The sequence below is a fragment of the Cornus florida genome, unplaced genomic scaffold (assembly GCF_030987335.1).
Source record: "Cornus florida cultivar Cherokee Brave unplaced genomic scaffold, ASM3098733v1 CherokeeBrave_3.0.0_Hap2_Chr07, whole genome shotgun sequence".
In the NCBI taxonomy this organism is placed as follows: Eukaryota; Viridiplantae; Streptophyta; class Magnoliopsida; order Cornales; family Cornaceae; genus Cornus; species Cornus florida.
This window is the reverse complement of record NW_026775577.1, coordinates 53,109,053-53,127,123: the sequence shown is the minus strand read 5'-3', so window position 1 is coordinate 53,127,123 and position 18,071 is coordinate 53,109,053. Positions and strand designations below refer to the sequence as shown.

The 18,071-nt window shown below is 38.6% G+C and overlaps 1 pseudogene; it reads right to left on the bottom strand.

Moving 5' to 3' along the window:
• Window positions 1–1,307: 1,307 nt before the first annotated feature.
• Window positions 1,308–1,406, bottom strand: LOC132268002 (small nucleolar RNA R71; annotated as a pseudogene).
• Window positions 1,407–18,071: the final 16,665 nt, after the last annotated feature.

The window sequence follows — 18,071 nt, the reverse complement described above, 5'->3', positions numbered from 1 at the left end:
GTGGTTTTTATAAATTTAAACTTGACCCAAAAGGCTTTTCTTGAACCGCACATTCACTACATTAATTTTGGCGTATATCAAGCGGCCTGGTCAAATTTTGGCGCTGTTGCCGAGGAACTTGTTTATTAGATTTGGCAACGTCAGATTTGTGGAATTGATTAGGATTAGTACTCTTTTGATCGTGTTTTTACTTTATTTTTCTTTTTCTTTTTGGTTACTTATTATGTTGTTCTTACTTAACAAGGTGCATTGAGCAAGAGGCAAGCAAAGGAGCATCCAAGCAAAGAAGCTAAGCAAAGAAAGGAAAAATGCTAAAAACTTAAAAAAAAAAAAAATTTGCTAAACTAAGCTTTAAAATTTGGAGTTGAAGTGCTAAAGGACCTTTGTGAGATTTTCTTTACTCAATCCCTTAGTTAAATCGTCGGCCCACGTGGAGGATTATTTTTTATTGTCTTGCATCATTGAGTTAAAGTATGGGAGTATGAATTTAATTTTTGTGGAAGAAGTCTAATTGCATTGTTGTGAAGGCATAGTGTTTGTCATTCTTTGTGTTTGTTGTGTTTTGTATTATGCATGCATGGGTGTCGTTCATTGAGTCCAACTCTTGCCCCTCTTGATTTGCATTTTGAATCTATTGTTAGAAATCTTAGGGGAAGAGGAAGTTCAAATAGAGCCAATCTTTCAATGGATGACCATAATGATAATCATGTTGAGGAAATTGGTCACATAGACCAACAAGCTATCCTTCATCCCAATGTGCACAATGAGGACGTACAAGTACCATTAGGCATGCCTAAGCCATTCATTCACCAACCATCGCAACAACAAGGCCAAGTTCCATATGGAATGCCAAGGCTAATGTATGCTCCACAACCTCCCATCAACAATTAAGGAATTCAAAACCAAGGTGTTCATGTTGCACCTCAAGTAGCTAATCCACCTCTTGCTTTAAGAGATCACTATGTGCTTAATGAATACAATGCACCTACATGCATCCAATGGCCTCCATTTAGAGCACATCATTATGAAATTAAGCCACAAACCATTCAAATTCTTCCTAACTATCATGGACTTCCAAGTGAAGAACCTTACAAGCATTTGGATGAGTTTCTTGAAGTATGTTCCACCGTAAAATATACGGACATGCCGGAAGAGGTTTTAAGACTCAAACTTTTTCCATTCACCTTAAATGACAAGGTAAAGTATTGGTTTAACAATCTTAGGCCTTTTTCAATTACTTCTTGAGCAGAAATGCAATAAGAGTTCTTGAAGAAGTACTATCCGGTTTCTAAGACCAATGCCATGAGGACCTCAATTCGAGAATTTTCACATGGGGATGGAGAAACGTTTCATGAGGCATGGGAACGCTTTAATGAATTGCTTAGGAAGTGTCCACATCATGACATGCCCAAATGGCAATTAGTTCAATACTTCTTTGAGAGTTTATCGGACAACTATAAGAGGATGGTTGATGCTTCCATAGGTGGCTCATACATTGATAGGCATGAGGATGACGTGTGGCGTCTCTATGAAAGCATGAGTGAAAATTCTTTGCATAGAACACTATCATCCAAGAATGGTAGAAATTCACAAGGTAGGAAGAGTGTTGGCTTACATCAAGTTGAACATTCAAATGAAATAGCCGCCGAAATGAAGTCTTTGTCTCAAAGGTTTGATCAATTTTTTATTAACCAAAACTTGGCGAACCAAGTATCTTCCTTCCCTAACCATTCTCATCGTGCATCAAATGAAACATGTATGACTTGTTCTAGTGTTCTTCATTCTACTTCTCATTGTCCTCACGGACAAGTACAAAGTGAACCTAATGAACAAGTCAATGCGGCTTTTGTGAACCAAGGGAACAATCCTTATGGTACTCATTATAATCCAAGTTGGAGGAATCATCCGAATTTCTCTTGGAAAAACCAAGGAGAGGGCACAAACCCTTCCTAAGGCGGTTTTCAATGGAAGTACATTCCACCTCCACTTCAAAACCAAGGATCCCAAGGTTATAGACCCTATCAATCACAAGGGAATCAATTTGCTAATTCTCATTTTCCTAACCAATCATATTCCCACGGTAATACTAGAAGTCCAGCCTTTGAAGAGAAAGTTTTGAATGCTTTGGGCACTTTAGAGGCTAACACTCAATTGCTTCATTCTCACTCTTAATCTATTGCAAAGTTAGAAACCCAAGTAAGGCAAATAGCAAGCACTCTCAATGCAAGAGAGAAGGGAAAGATGTGATACCCCTCGGATCCGAGACACGGGTTGATCAAGCCCAGGCCCAAACCCGAGGGAATATCAAACAATTAATATTTTATAATGAACATGGAATACAAAATAAATTAAGAAATGAAATTAAAGCTGGAAGGAAAACAAAATAAATTAAGAAATGAAATTAAAGCTGGAAGGAACTAAAAATAGAATCCGTAAAATATTATAATTATTAAAATCCATTAAACCCAAACTCCAAAACTCCATCAGTTTACAACTTGGGAATCCATCTCTAGTGGACCCCTATTAAACATCCAAACGGAAGATAGAACAAATGTAATAAACGTCCAGAAATAAAACTATAGAGAGAGCCCTACATCATCGGAAGAGTGAATAGAGACCTCTGCTCAGCACGAACACGTCTAAGCCTGGAACTGTCGTGTACCTGAAAAATAGAAGTGGGTCAGGTCCACGCGCAAGTTCTATACTACTACAATCCAAACAGAGGCCCGATATGCATGTACATCCTAAACAATTCAACAATAGCTAATAGTCCGTAAATATATATATAGTCACACTAAAGGACTCTCACTGGACTACAGGCCGGTCTCAACCTGAATAGAGGTAACATGCTAAAACGCACACGAAGTGGGCATATGTACCTATACCTAAACAGGGTACACCTCCAACCATCGTAGCCAGCTACACATCCCGATGCATATACGCTCCCTAGCCATCGGTCCTGAGGCTCAAGCTCATACCGAGGCACCATAACAGTACATATATAAAATCTATCCAAAATCCCTGGTATTGCCACTCAACAAGTAGTTGCTATGACAATACAAATCCACGGGACTTAACTTTTAGTTAATCCCATCCTTATTCCAAGTAGGTGGGTAATGGTATTGTTTTAAAAACCAAACCCATCCTTAGTATGCCACCGTCCCATACCGGTACCTACTTTCCAATCCTCCAGTAGTCAATAATACCAATAAATCAAGTATATATCAACTAAATTCCAACATCCAACATTCAATGTTAGCAGTGATAAAATAAGCATTGATAAACAGGGTCACAACAACAACATATACATGCCCAATTTAAGTTGTTCCCATTAATTAAAACTTCCATTTAACACCTTAAAAATGACATACAAATATGTAGGGTATGTATCACAAAATCCTAACCTCCACAGTTGATACTAACTGTGATAATGTAAGCATCAAAACAATATTCACAGTATGTATGTAGACATGCTCAAATTATAGTGTTCCACAAAACCGATCTAGTGTTAAACTCAAATCCTCCTAGTATTTAAGTTCCAACAGTTGCTATTACAGAAGTTAAGATAGCTATCATCTAGACCCATCCTTCGAATAATTTATACTAGCAGTAGTAAGGAAAAACGTGAACCACAGAACCACAATGCATCCACAAACATGCTTAGTCTAGGTTGAACAAGCATACAACACTACTGTAACTACCAGTTTCATAGCAAAACAGATATCATTTTAGTTTGGTTTAATCTTCATTAATCCTGGAATCATTTAAGAGTGCAAAGAGTATGAAGCCTAAGGGAAAGAGTAAGGATAAAATCTTGCCTCAGAAACTTTTGTTCAAAGTTTCAACGTCGTCTTCTTAAAAAATCCCGGCGAGTTCCAAAACCCGGTTACTGTTCACGGGTACGAAACACTGTTCCCGAGGTCAAACTCTGATCTCCACCATTCAGATTGTGCGTCACTAAGTCGTGAACCTCTCCTCCAAAATTCAGCTCGATCGGACCACGGACGAAGTAGGATCGGATGTTTGATGAAATCTGGGCAGAATGGAAAAAACCTGCGCGACCCAGTTACTGTTCACGAGTACGAATCACTGTTCCCGAGGTCAAACTCTTATCTGCACCGTTCGAATTGTGCGTCACTGAGTCATGAACCTCTCTTCCAAAATTCAGCTCGATCGGACCACGGACGAAGCGGGATCGGATGTTTGATCAAACCTTGGCAGAATGTGAAAAACTGCTTTTTTCCTTCTCCACTTCCACAAAACGTGTGCCTTGTTTAAAAAAACCCTACACAGACGTCTACCTTATACTTATAGAGTTTTCCTAAACCCTAGGTTCATTAAAGTCCAACTCACAATCCTAACCGGCCCATCCAATTAACGTAGAAACCTACGACGGCTATAATATAAAACCCTAATTTATACTGTAATTAAAACCCTAGTTAGATGTATTTACCTAATTACCCTATTCACCATTAAATACTTAACAAATAATCTAATTGAACAAAATAATAATTAGTAAACCCAATTAAACCAAATAAGACACATATAAAATAAGACACACATAGAATAATTAAACCAATTACACTTAAACCATTAACGCCAATTAAATAATTAAAACACTAACGCCAATTAAATAATTAAAACACTAACAAGTAATTCCAATCAAATAACTAAAAATAAATATCATTTAAATAAATTAAATCACCATAAAAGAAAACAATTACGCACCTAATAAAAAAAAATAATGACACATAATCAAATAAAATGCACTTAAATAATAAATTAAATACCATTAAATACCAAGAATATCCTTTTTAAAATTAGGGGTATTACAAAAGATGCCTATAAATGCCCCACCTAACCTCATTGGAAGGCCACGCCATTGAACATGTTAATGCAGTGACTACCTTGCGGAGTGGTAGGATTGTGAACAATCAAGTTGGAATGTCTAATGAAGAGAGTGAACCGGTGCAACCTCAAGTTGTCACCCATCCCGTTTCACATCCCATTCCTCCTTCATTGCATATACATGACCTTGTAGATAAGAAAGTCTTAAAAGATGTGTTTGAAAAAGAAGTTTTGACAAATGATGTTGAAAATGTTTTATTGAAAAATGATTTGAAAACTTCTTGTGTTGAAGAGAGTTCAAAAGAAAATTTTGAAAAAGTGTTTGAACCAAAGGTTCCATTTCCGAATGCCTTAAAAGGATCCATTTCAAAAGACAAGCAAAAGGCAAAAACCAATGAAATCATAGAAATGTTTAGGCAACTGAAAGTTAATCTTCCTCTATTGGATGCAATCAAGCAAATTCCGGCTTATGCCAAATTCTTGAAAGACTTGTGCACCCAAAAGCGGAAGAACAAGAGCCAAGCACCAAGAAAAGTGGTTTTGACCGAGCAAGTAAGCTCAATTTTGCAACATAACACTCTTTCAAAGTTTAAAGACCCCACCCACTACATCATGCATTATTGGTGATCATATCATTAATCGGGCACTTCTTGACTTAGAAGCAAGTGTTAATCTGCTTCCATACTCGGTTTATGTCAAATTGGGCTTAGGTGAATTGAAACCGACATCGGTAGTTTTGCAACTTGCCGACCAATCCATTAAGAAGCCTAGGGGTATAATTGAGGATGTTTTGATAAGGATTGATAAATTCTTCTTCCCGGTTGTTTTCGTTGTCATAGACACGGAACCGATTCCCAATCCTAAGAGCCAAAATCCCGTTATCCTTGGCCGTCCTTTCTTGGCAACCGCTAATGCCAACATCAATTGTAGGACGGGGATAATGAAGATTTCATTTGGCCACATGAAGGTGAAGTTGAATATCTTTAATCCCATACCAAATTCATTTGATAAATATGAAGGAGAAGTCAATGTTGTAGATGAATGTCATGATCTTCAATGCCAAGGAAATGAGCTTTTGTGTAAAACCAAAACTTCCAAAGGATCATCGTCAACCTTGCATTCTAAAAGTCTTGTTTCAAACTCTTGCTTTCAAAGGGCATGGAAGCCCAAAAGTTGTAATTGCATAGACAAGGGACCAAAGACTTCCTTTAAGCTTAATCCAACAAGTTCTTCAAATAACCATTTGTTGGGTGGAGTTCAAAGCATCTATCACCCCAACAAGGAGGGGATGCATTATAAGATCTTTGATCCGGGCTAAAAGAGTCCAATGTCTTGCTAGAGACGTTAAAGATAAGCAAAAGCATTCGTAGGGTGTCAAAACCCTATTCCTCCCCCATTTCTATCTTTCATTTTATTTATTGCGAAGTTTAGATACTTGTTTTTGGTTCATATGCATTACAAGGAACTTTTATGAGGATTGCATAAGCTTTCATGTCATTATTGAGCATTCTATAAAGTTCGATCGATCTCAAACTTGAATTCGATCGATCGAACTATTCTCTGCATCCAACACTTAGAAAAATTTTCAACCTGTAAAAACCTGCATCCAAATCACCTCTCTATCCCATCGTTCAAACCAACTCCAAGATCGATCAAGAGATCTTCGATCGATCCAACTTCCAAGTTCGATCGATCTCATGACTCAACACTTAGAAAAATTTTGAGCCTGCATCAACCTGCATATTTCAGCTCTCTGTCTGATCGTTCGAAACATTCCAAGATCGATCTGAAAGTTCTTCGATCAATCCAACTTTTCAATTCGATCGATCTCATGTTCCAACACTTAGCCAAATATTTGGACCAAAAACCTGCATATTTTTGGTCTCTGTCTGATCGATCGAAGGCTTGTTTCAATCGATCACATATCTTCATCTCATTATTTTAACTTTAATTTGACTTTTCAACTTTTCAAAAATCCACAAATATTTTCATTTTTATTTTATTCTATTTTCACTCTCATTTTATTTTGTTTTAATTTCAAATAAGTTTTCAAAAATTCAAAAATATTTTAATTTATTTAGTTTTTAATTAATTAAATTAAAAAAAAAAATCCAAAAATACTTTGAAAGGAGTTCATCAAAGTTCGATCGATCACAACTCATCTTCGATCGATCGAACTAGTCGGGAAATGTTTTTAAAAACAGATCCAAGGGTCTTGAGATTGATAATTTGGATCGATCTCACTCACCAAACCCTAGCCTCTCGTCCCTCTTCACTGTGAATCATCTCTCCTAGCTCCGGCAACTCCTCCGGCGAGATCCAAGCATCTCGAATCTCAGTTCATCTCCATCCTCTTCATCTCAGATCATCTCAGTTCATTCTCCATTCTCTTGCTCTCTTGAGGTAAGATCCGAGACATCCTTCCCTAGATTTGAACTCTCATGCATCAATACTTGTTTCAAATGTCGTAATCATGTTGCTCTCATACTGAATCTTCCATTCTCAAAGTTTTAGCATCCATGTCTATATATATATATGTGTGTGTGTGTATATGTGTGCATAAATTTTGAAGATTTTGTTAGATTTGGGTGTTTGGGCCACGTTTGGAGTGCATTTAGGCTTGATTTGTGTTGTTAGAGGGCCCATGAACTCATTCGTGTGGGCCCGGTGCTTCAAAATTCACAGATCTGTGACTGTTAGGTTTCATCGTCGCACTGTTCGATCAATCGAATAAATTTTTGATCGATCGAAGATTTGCGATCGATCCAAATTTTGTGATTGATCCAACCCAACCTTCGATCGATCCAACTTTTATGATCGATCTCAATTCTTTTTCTGATCGATCGAATTTCACAAATCTCATATACACACTTCATTCATCTTATCTTATGTTCATGCTACCTTATATATGTCCAATGCCTGTGATATTCCACATTGGATGCATTTCATACTCACATTGTTTAACATATTTCATATTCTACCACTTGCATAGAATCATGTGATATTTTGTTTTGTCTATCTTATTTGACATACATGTTTCTATATTGTGCTTTTATATTCTATATATGCTGGCACTAACTTTTGAATTTCTATTTGCAGACTATGGCTCGTGTTAAGACGGTAGCACGTAGACACCGTCACGGCTCCAGCCGCAAACTTGACGACGGGGCCGGTCCATCTCATGTCTGGGATCCTAGCCCCGAGCACACACAGAGGAGAGTCCGACAGTGGACTGGGGACACTGCGCAGCCCTCTCATACAGAGGAGCCATTACACCCTACTCCACCCCAGTCACCGGCTTATCCAGCATTCACTCCATCACCATCTCCACCGCATAAAGGTGCTGAGCAGCCAGCTCAGCCGGCTCCACCTGTTCAGCCATCTCATCTACAGCGTGATAGACTCACGCCTCGATATACACACATGACTATCAAGCACGAATCATCATTCGACCCCGCATTCTTCTCCAGATCGGTGCTGACTCGATCTGCTTATCAGGACATTATTCAGCGGGGCCTCTCAGCTATTCTTGCCCCAGTCACAGAGCCGATCTACCCGCGACTGGTACGGTTGTTCTACCAGAACCTCCGACCGTCGCCGCGTACTACAGCAGAGCTCATCTCCTCTATCAATGGCCATGAGATCACCATTACAGTGGATACTCTGGCCCGTTTGACTTGCTGTCCACATCAGTGCCCGCCCGAGCTACAGGAGACATATCCCAGGTTCCACAGGCCTTCTTACGCCGATATGGCAATTTTTCTCATAGGTCACCATGCCGGTGGCGAGACCTTCGCCACCCGGACATTCTTGCCGGATGACCTGTGGTTTACAGATTTGGTGCTCTACCAAAACATATACATGGCAGGACACAAGATTCAGAGGCGGGGTGACTATTTAGCAGCCCTGTACGCCTTATATACCGGCCACTGGGTGTCTATTCCTACGCTTATCTAGAGCGTGATGAGGAAGCTCTACGATGAGTACGTCAACAAGGAGGCACCCGGAAGGGCCAAGTCTCTTCCATTCAGCCACCTCATCACCCAGATTCTCATTGACCAACGCTATCCCATCCATCCACAAGAGCACCCCGAGAGAGGTTCCTGTCACTTCCTCAAGAAGGACTGGGACAAGAGCTACAGAGCTATTATCACTCACCTGCAGGTCCATGCCGTACTGGCGGCTGCAGAGCTGGAGTTAGAGGAGGAGGCGGCAGCACAGGCCCAAGCAGAGGCACCGGCAGAGGCAGTAGAAGCACATCCCGCAGCGGACGACGCACCAGTCGATCCAACTACCGAGCATTTGACATCGACTTAGAACGCCCTACAGACGATGTAGAGTAGGACTCTCCAGCCAGGTCACCCATTCATGAGCAGGAGCAGACTCAAGAGCTTTCTTCTGATTCATCTATGCCTGAGACTCCAGATATGACCCCCGACTTTGGAGTACGTCTGCAGACACTCGAGGATGCTGTTGTTACCATCTGAGCTGACCTCACAACCCACAGAGCTGAGTTTGCTGCCTTCCGCACGTATGTTGTGACCATGTTCAGAGATTTATTGAGAGACATCCGTGAAGCCAGACCTGCCCGTCCTACCTCATCTTCCTGAGCTCCCAGTCCTTTCTATCTTATGATCCCTCTCTCCTTTTGATACTTTATTATTGTCACTGTATTATTTTTATAGCCGGTCTGTCGGCTTTGATATTTTTGTTGTACCTGCAGTTTCTCTATTTTATATATTTATTTTTGTTATGGATGTCATATGATTGTATTCTCATATCTGTATGTTTGACTCCATCAAGTGCATCACAGTGACTTTAGTGAAAGAGTGCTACCAAATCCAGGACCACCCTTATACCTCTCCCATTTCTTTATCTGTTTATCCCATTTACACTTGCATGTCCACTTTGCACTGATTATCCCATTTTGTTATCTGATAAGTTTATCCAAGTGCCAATTTTCAGGACCACAGTTCATCCCAAGTTTGGGGGGCCATGCCACCCACTTCAGATACTTTAGTCCCGATCATTCTTACTTAGTTGCACTGGTAATCTCTTTCCTTTGTTCTCTTTGCACATTGAGGACATTGTGCAATTTAAGTTTGGGGGGAATGGTGCTTTACAGTGTTAGTTTTAAATTCAAATTTTTAGCATGACTTGTGTATTTGAGTGATATTTCTATGATTGGTCCATATCTAGCTATGATTTTGATCTTTTGAGGACTATATTGCTTAAAATTTAAAAATTGATTGACTTGAGAGGCCAATACTCCTTATATGCCTTATGGAAACCATTTAGGAGTAAATTTTTCGAAAGATTGATATCTTGCTTGCATTTGTGGTACACATCATCTTGATTTTGTGATTATTTTGAGATTCACTCTAGTCTTCTACACTAGCACTGGCGCACACTAGCATTCATTTGTGGGGTACATGCTTTATTAATTATTGAATTGGTTATATCCCAATTGGGCTAGTAGTGCATTGAAAGCTTTCATTCTTGATAAAGGTGGATAACAACCCCTTTTCACTAAGTAGCCGGGATTCTAGCCTCATCAAGCACTGAACTTCTCATGCCAAAAGGTGGAGGGCCCAAACTCTAGGTTAATAATTGAATACAAAAAAAAAAAAAAAAAAAAAAAGTTGCAAAAGCAATAAAAAAAGTGAGGACTTCTCCCAAAAAGGTGAGAAGTGGGAAATGATTAGATGGAGGTTGTCTTGATCTGAAGCCTAGTTGATTTGAGCTTGTAAGTCTATAGGGGTGTTTGAACACCTAGTGCCCTAAAGCCGTCTGGTTTGGGAGTCATTGACCTAACGCTCAACCTCATGAATCGCTAGAAAGCTTAATAGATCAACACATTGCACTATACTTCCATCTTTGATCCTCAATATAAAAAAATAAAAACAAATAAATAAATAAATAAATAAAAATGAGTAAAAAGAATAAGCACACCTAGAACAATAAAGCTTTAATAAAAGGTCCACTTTTTGTCTTGATGATCGGTACTAGATTTGTGTGCTAGTTTGAGGGTAAAGATGTGATTAATTCTTTAGTTGGCTTAGATAGCAACACATTTGATGTTGTTCCACTCAAAAGGATTCTAGAGTTGTTTTGATTTGCATGATCATTTTCTTGATGTGTGGAGGACCATACTTGCTTACTTTATGTTGAAATTTTGGGAGATTGCTTAGAAATGTTTGAAACATTGCATACTTGAGGTAGTTTTCTTCCAAGACTTGTTTGCAATATTGGTGCCTCTTTTGAAAGAATGAGCTTAATGTTTGTGGGTACCATTTCTGGAAGCCCTCACGAGACTTCACTCGTCCTCTAGGGGTAACCTAGAGGTTTAAAAGGCTTGTTGCATATGCTAAATGCAATCGTGTTCCCTACGAAAGTGGCGTTATCCATTTATTATTTTCTAGATTCATACTTGTATAGTTGTTTATTTCATTCCTTTTCTTTCTAGTTTGTTGCTAGGGACTAGCAATATTTAAGTTTGGGGGTGTGATAAGCACTGAAAAGGGCGTATTTAAACCCCTTAAGCTTAAGCATTCTAGTACTTTTATCTATCTTACTTTACCGTTTTAGATTGATTTCGTATTATTTCCATTTTCAGGCACTTATCCTGAAAATAAGCTTACTCAGCCAAATAAGAGCTTAATTGAAGCAATTCTGGGATTAATCAAAGAAAGGAGCAAAGTGGAGAAAGAAGGAAGCAAATGAAGCCAAAGGTGGCAAGCCACAAAGTTCGATCAATCCAAGTTCAAGTTTCGATCGATCGAACAATGATCGATCTCAGCACTTCAAGATAGATCCAAGCCTTGACCTAAAAGCACTTAAGTCAAAAGGTTCGATCGATCTAACATCATTCTTCGATCGATCGAACACCATTGTCCTTATCCAAATGATTGATCTTATCCATAGCTGTCCACCCACTAATCACTTTTGTCCTTTTCCCATAAATATCTCCCATAAATATCTCGGATCTGTCTTTTTCCAAAAAGCTCAGCCAGTTGGATCGATCCAGCCTAAGTTTGATCGATCTCACTTACCTTCGATCGATCGAACTTCCTCCAGTGCGAAAAAGTTAAAATTCCATCTCATTGAAAGTTGTCCTTTATCTAATCATTAGGGAATATTGTGTGCACGACCCCAGCTCATTTTGGGTGTCATTTTGACCTACCTATATAAGGATAAGGATTGCTTTTTCAAGGGGGAGCCAATTTTAATATTCATATCATCTCTTGGAGAGGAAGTTTAGAGGAGGAGGAGGCTAGAGACACCATTGGAGACTCTTCATCAACAAGGAACATATTTTAACCATAGAATTAGCCCTTGAGGGTTAGAGCATCATCACCATGAGTGGCTAGACATCCTCTTGGGGCTAGAGTTGGCCCCAAGCATGCTTTCTATATCTTAATCTTGTGTATTATTGAGGGATTAGTGTTGTAATTGATGTTTTGACATTTTAATATATGTAGATCTTGTTTATTCAATGATTTATGTGGTTTAATGCTTCCAATTGGTCATTTCATTCTATCCATATGTCTATGTATGCTAGAATAGATGTTCATGTGCTTATCTCTAGATTTTGTGTTATTGATGCATGTCTATGTGTATTGATAATATAGATTTAGAGATTGTCAAAACATTGTGCTTAAAAGAATGCTTTTGTGATTCTCTTGATGGGTCACGCTTATCTCTTGATGGATTGTGCCTCTCCCCTAGTTTATTTTCATGCTAGTAGTGTAGATATAGTGTAGTTATAGTGTAGTGTTAAATGGGAGGACAATCTATGCTTATTGTTTGATAATCCAAGCTTTTGAATGCAATTAGCATATGTCTCTATCCTTGTGTTGTATTTGGATTGTGAGCTTAATGAAAGGATTAATGACTTGTTTTGATTTATTGTGCCTTTCACATGTTGTTTAGACAATATATGCTTCATAGCTTAGATATATTGTGCCTTTCACATGATGTTTAGACAATACATGCTTAACTAGTCATCATTGCTTGTTGAATCAACCAAATACACACACACCAATATTGCAACCCACTATTTGCCCTCATTAATCACTTGTCAATGATATAGAAATGCATTACTTGGTGGTGATGTCTAAACCCCAAGATCTCTCTCTCTCTCTCTCTCTTACTTACTCTTAATTGCAATATTTTGCTATTACTTAGTTTAATTTAGTTGCTCTTTAATCAACCAACCAACCAATTGTTTGATCACTCGACCTACTAGCCCTAATTGTGATTCCATTACATTGCTCGATCCTCACAGTCCCTTGGGATGATCCCTACTCACTCTTGCTACTTTTGTAGTAATGTTGGTAGTGGTTTTTATAAATTTAAACTTAACCCAAAAGGCTTTTCTTGAACCGCACATTCACTACTTCAATTTTGGCGTATATCAAGCGGCCTCGTCACTCGAGCATCAGTATTCACAGCTCGAGCTTTCCTTCATCATGAATTGTAAGGATTTATGGCATTATGCTCGAGCTCATACCCTTAATGCTCGAGCCTGATGTTTTAAAAGTTTAAAATCAGGAAGCTGAGTACTCCGTCTCCTAGAACAAAAAGGAAAGCCATGGTTCTTTATAAAAGCTCTCTAAGTTCTCTTACTATTCATAATCAGTGCTAATTCACATTCTTGTTCTAGATCTGCAGGAAACATCGAGGTAAACTTCATTTTTTTTCTTCCTCTTTCCAATTAAATTTCCCTTAGTTCACTAATTTTCTAAATCTAATGAAGGGAAATATGAGTTATGTTTTGGATATATGAGTCTATAAATTTTGTTCATACATCGTCTACATAGACTAGTTGTTTAAATCCACTCTTCATTGATTTATTGAATTAAGTTCTGTGATCTGATTTGGTGAAGTCTAAGTAGATCTCGAGTTTTGCAAGTTAAGGCTCGAGCAACAGCTACTAAAGGCTCGAGCATCGGTACTTGAAGCTCGAGCCTTGGTCTGTAGATTACAAGAACTGGAGATTTTTAAGAAATTGAAGGTTTATCTTGATGATTGTTCATCCTACTTCTATAAAGCGCGCTAGAGGGATGAAAGATGTGTTGCTAAGTGCATGGCAGACAATTCCAATTTCGTATGAAATGACATTTGATTATCAGGTGTTCATCAATGATCCGTGCATTAAATGGGCTATGAAATCTTTCAATTACAGGCGCCTTCTTTATCTTATTGTCCCTGCTACTTAGGTTGTTTATCCTCGTCTTGTTCATCTGTTTTACCTCAATTTGGTTTATAGTGAGGATGACCCTTTGGAGCTTAGGACTAGAATTGATGGGCATGATTTAATTATTAATCCCGATGCTATTGTTGCTGCTCTAGAATGTTATAATACACTATCGGAAGTTATAGATGAGAGGTGTAGCTGTCCTACTTTCACACCTTTCCTAGGGTACCAATTGCTGAGAATTTAATTTAAAAGCTATGTGATGGTCGATTTGCTAGGAGAAAACGTAATAGTACTACCAAAGCAAAAATTCCTAAGAGGTTGTGGGTTTTAGATTATGTCATCTCTGTTAATGTCCATCCTCTTGGACATAAGAATGTTAAGAACACTAACTTTCTCCAGGCCCTTTATGCTATTCAGTTTGAGCACTGGTATTCGTTCCCTAGGATGATTTTTTGTCAGCTACTAGAGTTTTGGTCTAAGATTGGACCGCATAAGGATATCCCTACATATACACTGCCTTTTCCATTTATGATTACCAGGATATTAGAGCTACAGGGTTTTGTGGTGAGTCCAAAGGAGGAATCATGTGATGAATCTCCATAATTTGGAATAAGGGAATGGAATAAAGTTTGGACACATATGCCCCCCCATAAGAGATACAATAGAGTTTGGTGATGAGCGATATGTAGCGGTTGTTGACAGGAGAACACACGATGAGGCTACCGATAATGAGGTGTATCTCTCCGATTCTAGGCCTCAGGTTAGGAAGAGACCCGCTCCTGCAGCCCAGCTTAAAAGTTCTTCTCTGGTTGAGATTAGAGCTTTACAGGCCAAGGTGGCCGAGCTGCAGGATGGTCAGACAATGCTGCGGCAGATGCTGATTGTGCAACAGAGCATATTGGAAGAGTTACTTCGCTGCACTCCGTCCGCTCCATCCACTTCTTCCACTCCACCACCACCACCTATAGATTAGTTTTAGGACTTTTCTATACTTTTGTTGACTAGGGCAGTCTTTTTGCTGTATTTATTTCCATATGATGTATTTCTGCCCTAAGCCTTTCTTTCCAAAGCATTATACTGATTTCTGATATATATACATACTTTTTGGTTATCTTATCCTTGTGTTTATATTTCTCTATGCTTACTCCATATACTTGATACTTTGATGTGTGTTGGAGTTTATTGATTTTGCCAGATACAACAGATTAAGTTTGGGGATGGTTTTGAGAGGAACCAGTATATTAAAGGAGACGATGCTAAAAACTCATTTTTACCCATCTGTGCAGTATTTTATCATATCTTTGCTGGTCTACTTGTATGGTAATATCTTTCTAACTCTCCTTTGTTCTCACACATTGAGGACAATGTACACAATAAGTTTGGGGGTAAGGTTGGCTTCGAGATTTTAAATTTTGGCTTAATTCTATTTACACAAGGATGTGATTTAATATTTGCTTATATAAGCATATGTTTGAGTTTGTTGATAGTTATATACTCTATTTGCAGTCTGATGTTGGTTAGAACTGGTTTATATGCTAAATTACTATGAAAGGGATTACTTGAAAATTTTTAAAATCAGTTAGTGGCATGTGGTTCACTCTGTTAGGATAATTGTTGTTTAATGATGTTGATCTCTGAGATGCTACACTTTGCACAATGTCACACTTGCATGAATTCTGTGGGGTAGAAATTGGAAGTCTTGTTTTGTTTTGAGTTAGACTGAGATGATCAGATAGATATGATAAATTGATGACTAAGGCATAGAAAAAAAAACACAGAAAAATTTGGTATGTATGCAAAGCAACAAAGAAAAAATTCTTCACCAATATGAATGCAAAATGAAAAGAACATGATGAAAAACAAAGAAGAAAAAGGAAAGTAGAAAAGGATCAAGTTCAGGTTTGTACTTGGATTGCTTGAGTGATTAAGTCCTTAGGGGTGTGTTCTGACACCTAATGCCCTTAGATCGTCTGGTCTGGGAGTCATTGGCTGAAAGCTTGTTACATAAGGGGTTTAGGTTGCCTAGATTACTTAAAAAATTAAGTCCTTAGGGGTGTTTCAACACTTAATGCCCTAAGACCATCTGGTCTTGGAGTCATTAGCTGAAAGTCTGCTATAAGGGTGATTTAGAAAGCTTAATAAACCTGAACATTGCATAGTATCCTTTTTGAAAAATGCGTACCCAAAAAAAAATAAAATGCCTTGGGAGTTGGAGTTTGAAAAGTCTGCCTGTGAATTAAGGAATAGCAAGGAACAAATGCAAGTATGGACAATAAGCCACACGTTAAATTGTAGGATCACTTTCAAATTATCTTTAGAGATTAAAATTGTTGAATGACTGATTAAACTGATATGTGGGGACTATAGTTGCTTATTGAAATTGGAAGTTGAAAGTTTTTCTGATTATATAACTGGTATACTTGCTGTATTTGACTGATTAATGAACTGAAGAGATGATATAATTTGAAAATAGGCTTGAATAAGCTTGATGTGCATTGAAGGCACTGATTTAAGAAGTTTATGGGTATCTTCATTGGAAACCCTCACGAGACTACAACTCGTCCACTAGGGGTAACCTAGGGGCTTAAACGTTTGTTGCATAGGTTAAATGTAACAGTGATTCCCATGAAAGCGGCTTTTTAGTTCTGTATTGCTAAGGCACAAGTAATATATAAGTTTGAGGGTGTGATGAGCGCTGAATATATGCATATTTAAGCCCCTAAATACGTATATGTTAAGGCCTAAAGTGATACTTCTATCCGTATTTAGACTAATTTATGTTTAATGTGTGTTTGTAGGTATTTTCCCAGAAAAATGGTTAAAACTGGGACTTTATGATGATATCGAAGCTTATAGAGTCGTTGCCGGTCATTCAGAGCAAGCTGAGAGCGTAAATGGTGAAGTTTGAAGAAATTCAAGCCTTAGAGCTCGAGCCCAAGTGTTGAGGCTCGAGCATCACAACAAAAAGAAGAAGAAAAATCAACAAAGCCGAAAAACTCAAGCATTGTACTTTAATGCTCGAGCCTTACCAAGGGGTGCTAGAGCCTTAATTAAGGGTGCTTGAGCATTAACCCTCAAGCTCGAGCATGAGGCGTCGGAAATTAATAAGTTGATTTGAATTGAAGGCTATGCTCTTAGGTCTTGTACCTCACCTCCAGGATCGAGCACCGTCTATTAAGGATCGAGCATCATCCACTGATGCTCTAGCCTTGAGCCCCAAATGCTCGAGCTTGGTACCTAGTGCTTGAGCCCTTGAAGCTTGGATCGAGCAATGTTAAAAGAGTTTAACCCCAAAAATATTCTACGTGCTGAAGAAAAAAAACGCTTCGAAAAATAGTTGAAGAAAATTGGCTAAGTGTCAAAGTGAAGATCGAGCACCATTTATTGAAGCACGAGCATCCATCCAGAGAAGCTCGAGTATTGTTCCTTATGCTTGAGCATGAACCCTAAAGCTCAAGCATTTGTTCCTGAAGCTCGAGCCTTCCATGACATGTCAGATTAAAAGTTGCGGGATTGCTCTCTTTACCAGCCGTATCTCATCCTAGTTGGGCCAGAAGACCTAAAAGCCTACCAAATACATATTTTCTTCTATAAAAGAAGGCGTAAGCCTTGATAAAAGAGGTCCAAAATTTCAATCTCTTTTACGGTGTTATTCAGAAGGCTGAAGGTGTAGTGGCTTTTAGGGTTCCTACAACCTTGAAAGAGAAGATCTTGAGAAGAGAAGTGTTGTCCGTGACGATGGAGATGAACTCAACACGATGATATCCAACCTTGTCATGAGTAGTTAATTCCTCTCTTAGGGCACTGAGGTAACCCAACCTAATACTATGGTTTGATTGTTTTAACTCTGGGATTGTGACGACCCTGGTTTTTAGGCCAGCGTGTCCTGTAATGAACCGAAGATTGACCCGATAACGGATTCGATATGCGGAAGCGAAAATAGAAAACAAGACCCTAAGAAGTCAAAGTGACCTTCCATGAGGTCGTGGAACTCAATGAGAACTGATCCGAAAGCAAAAGG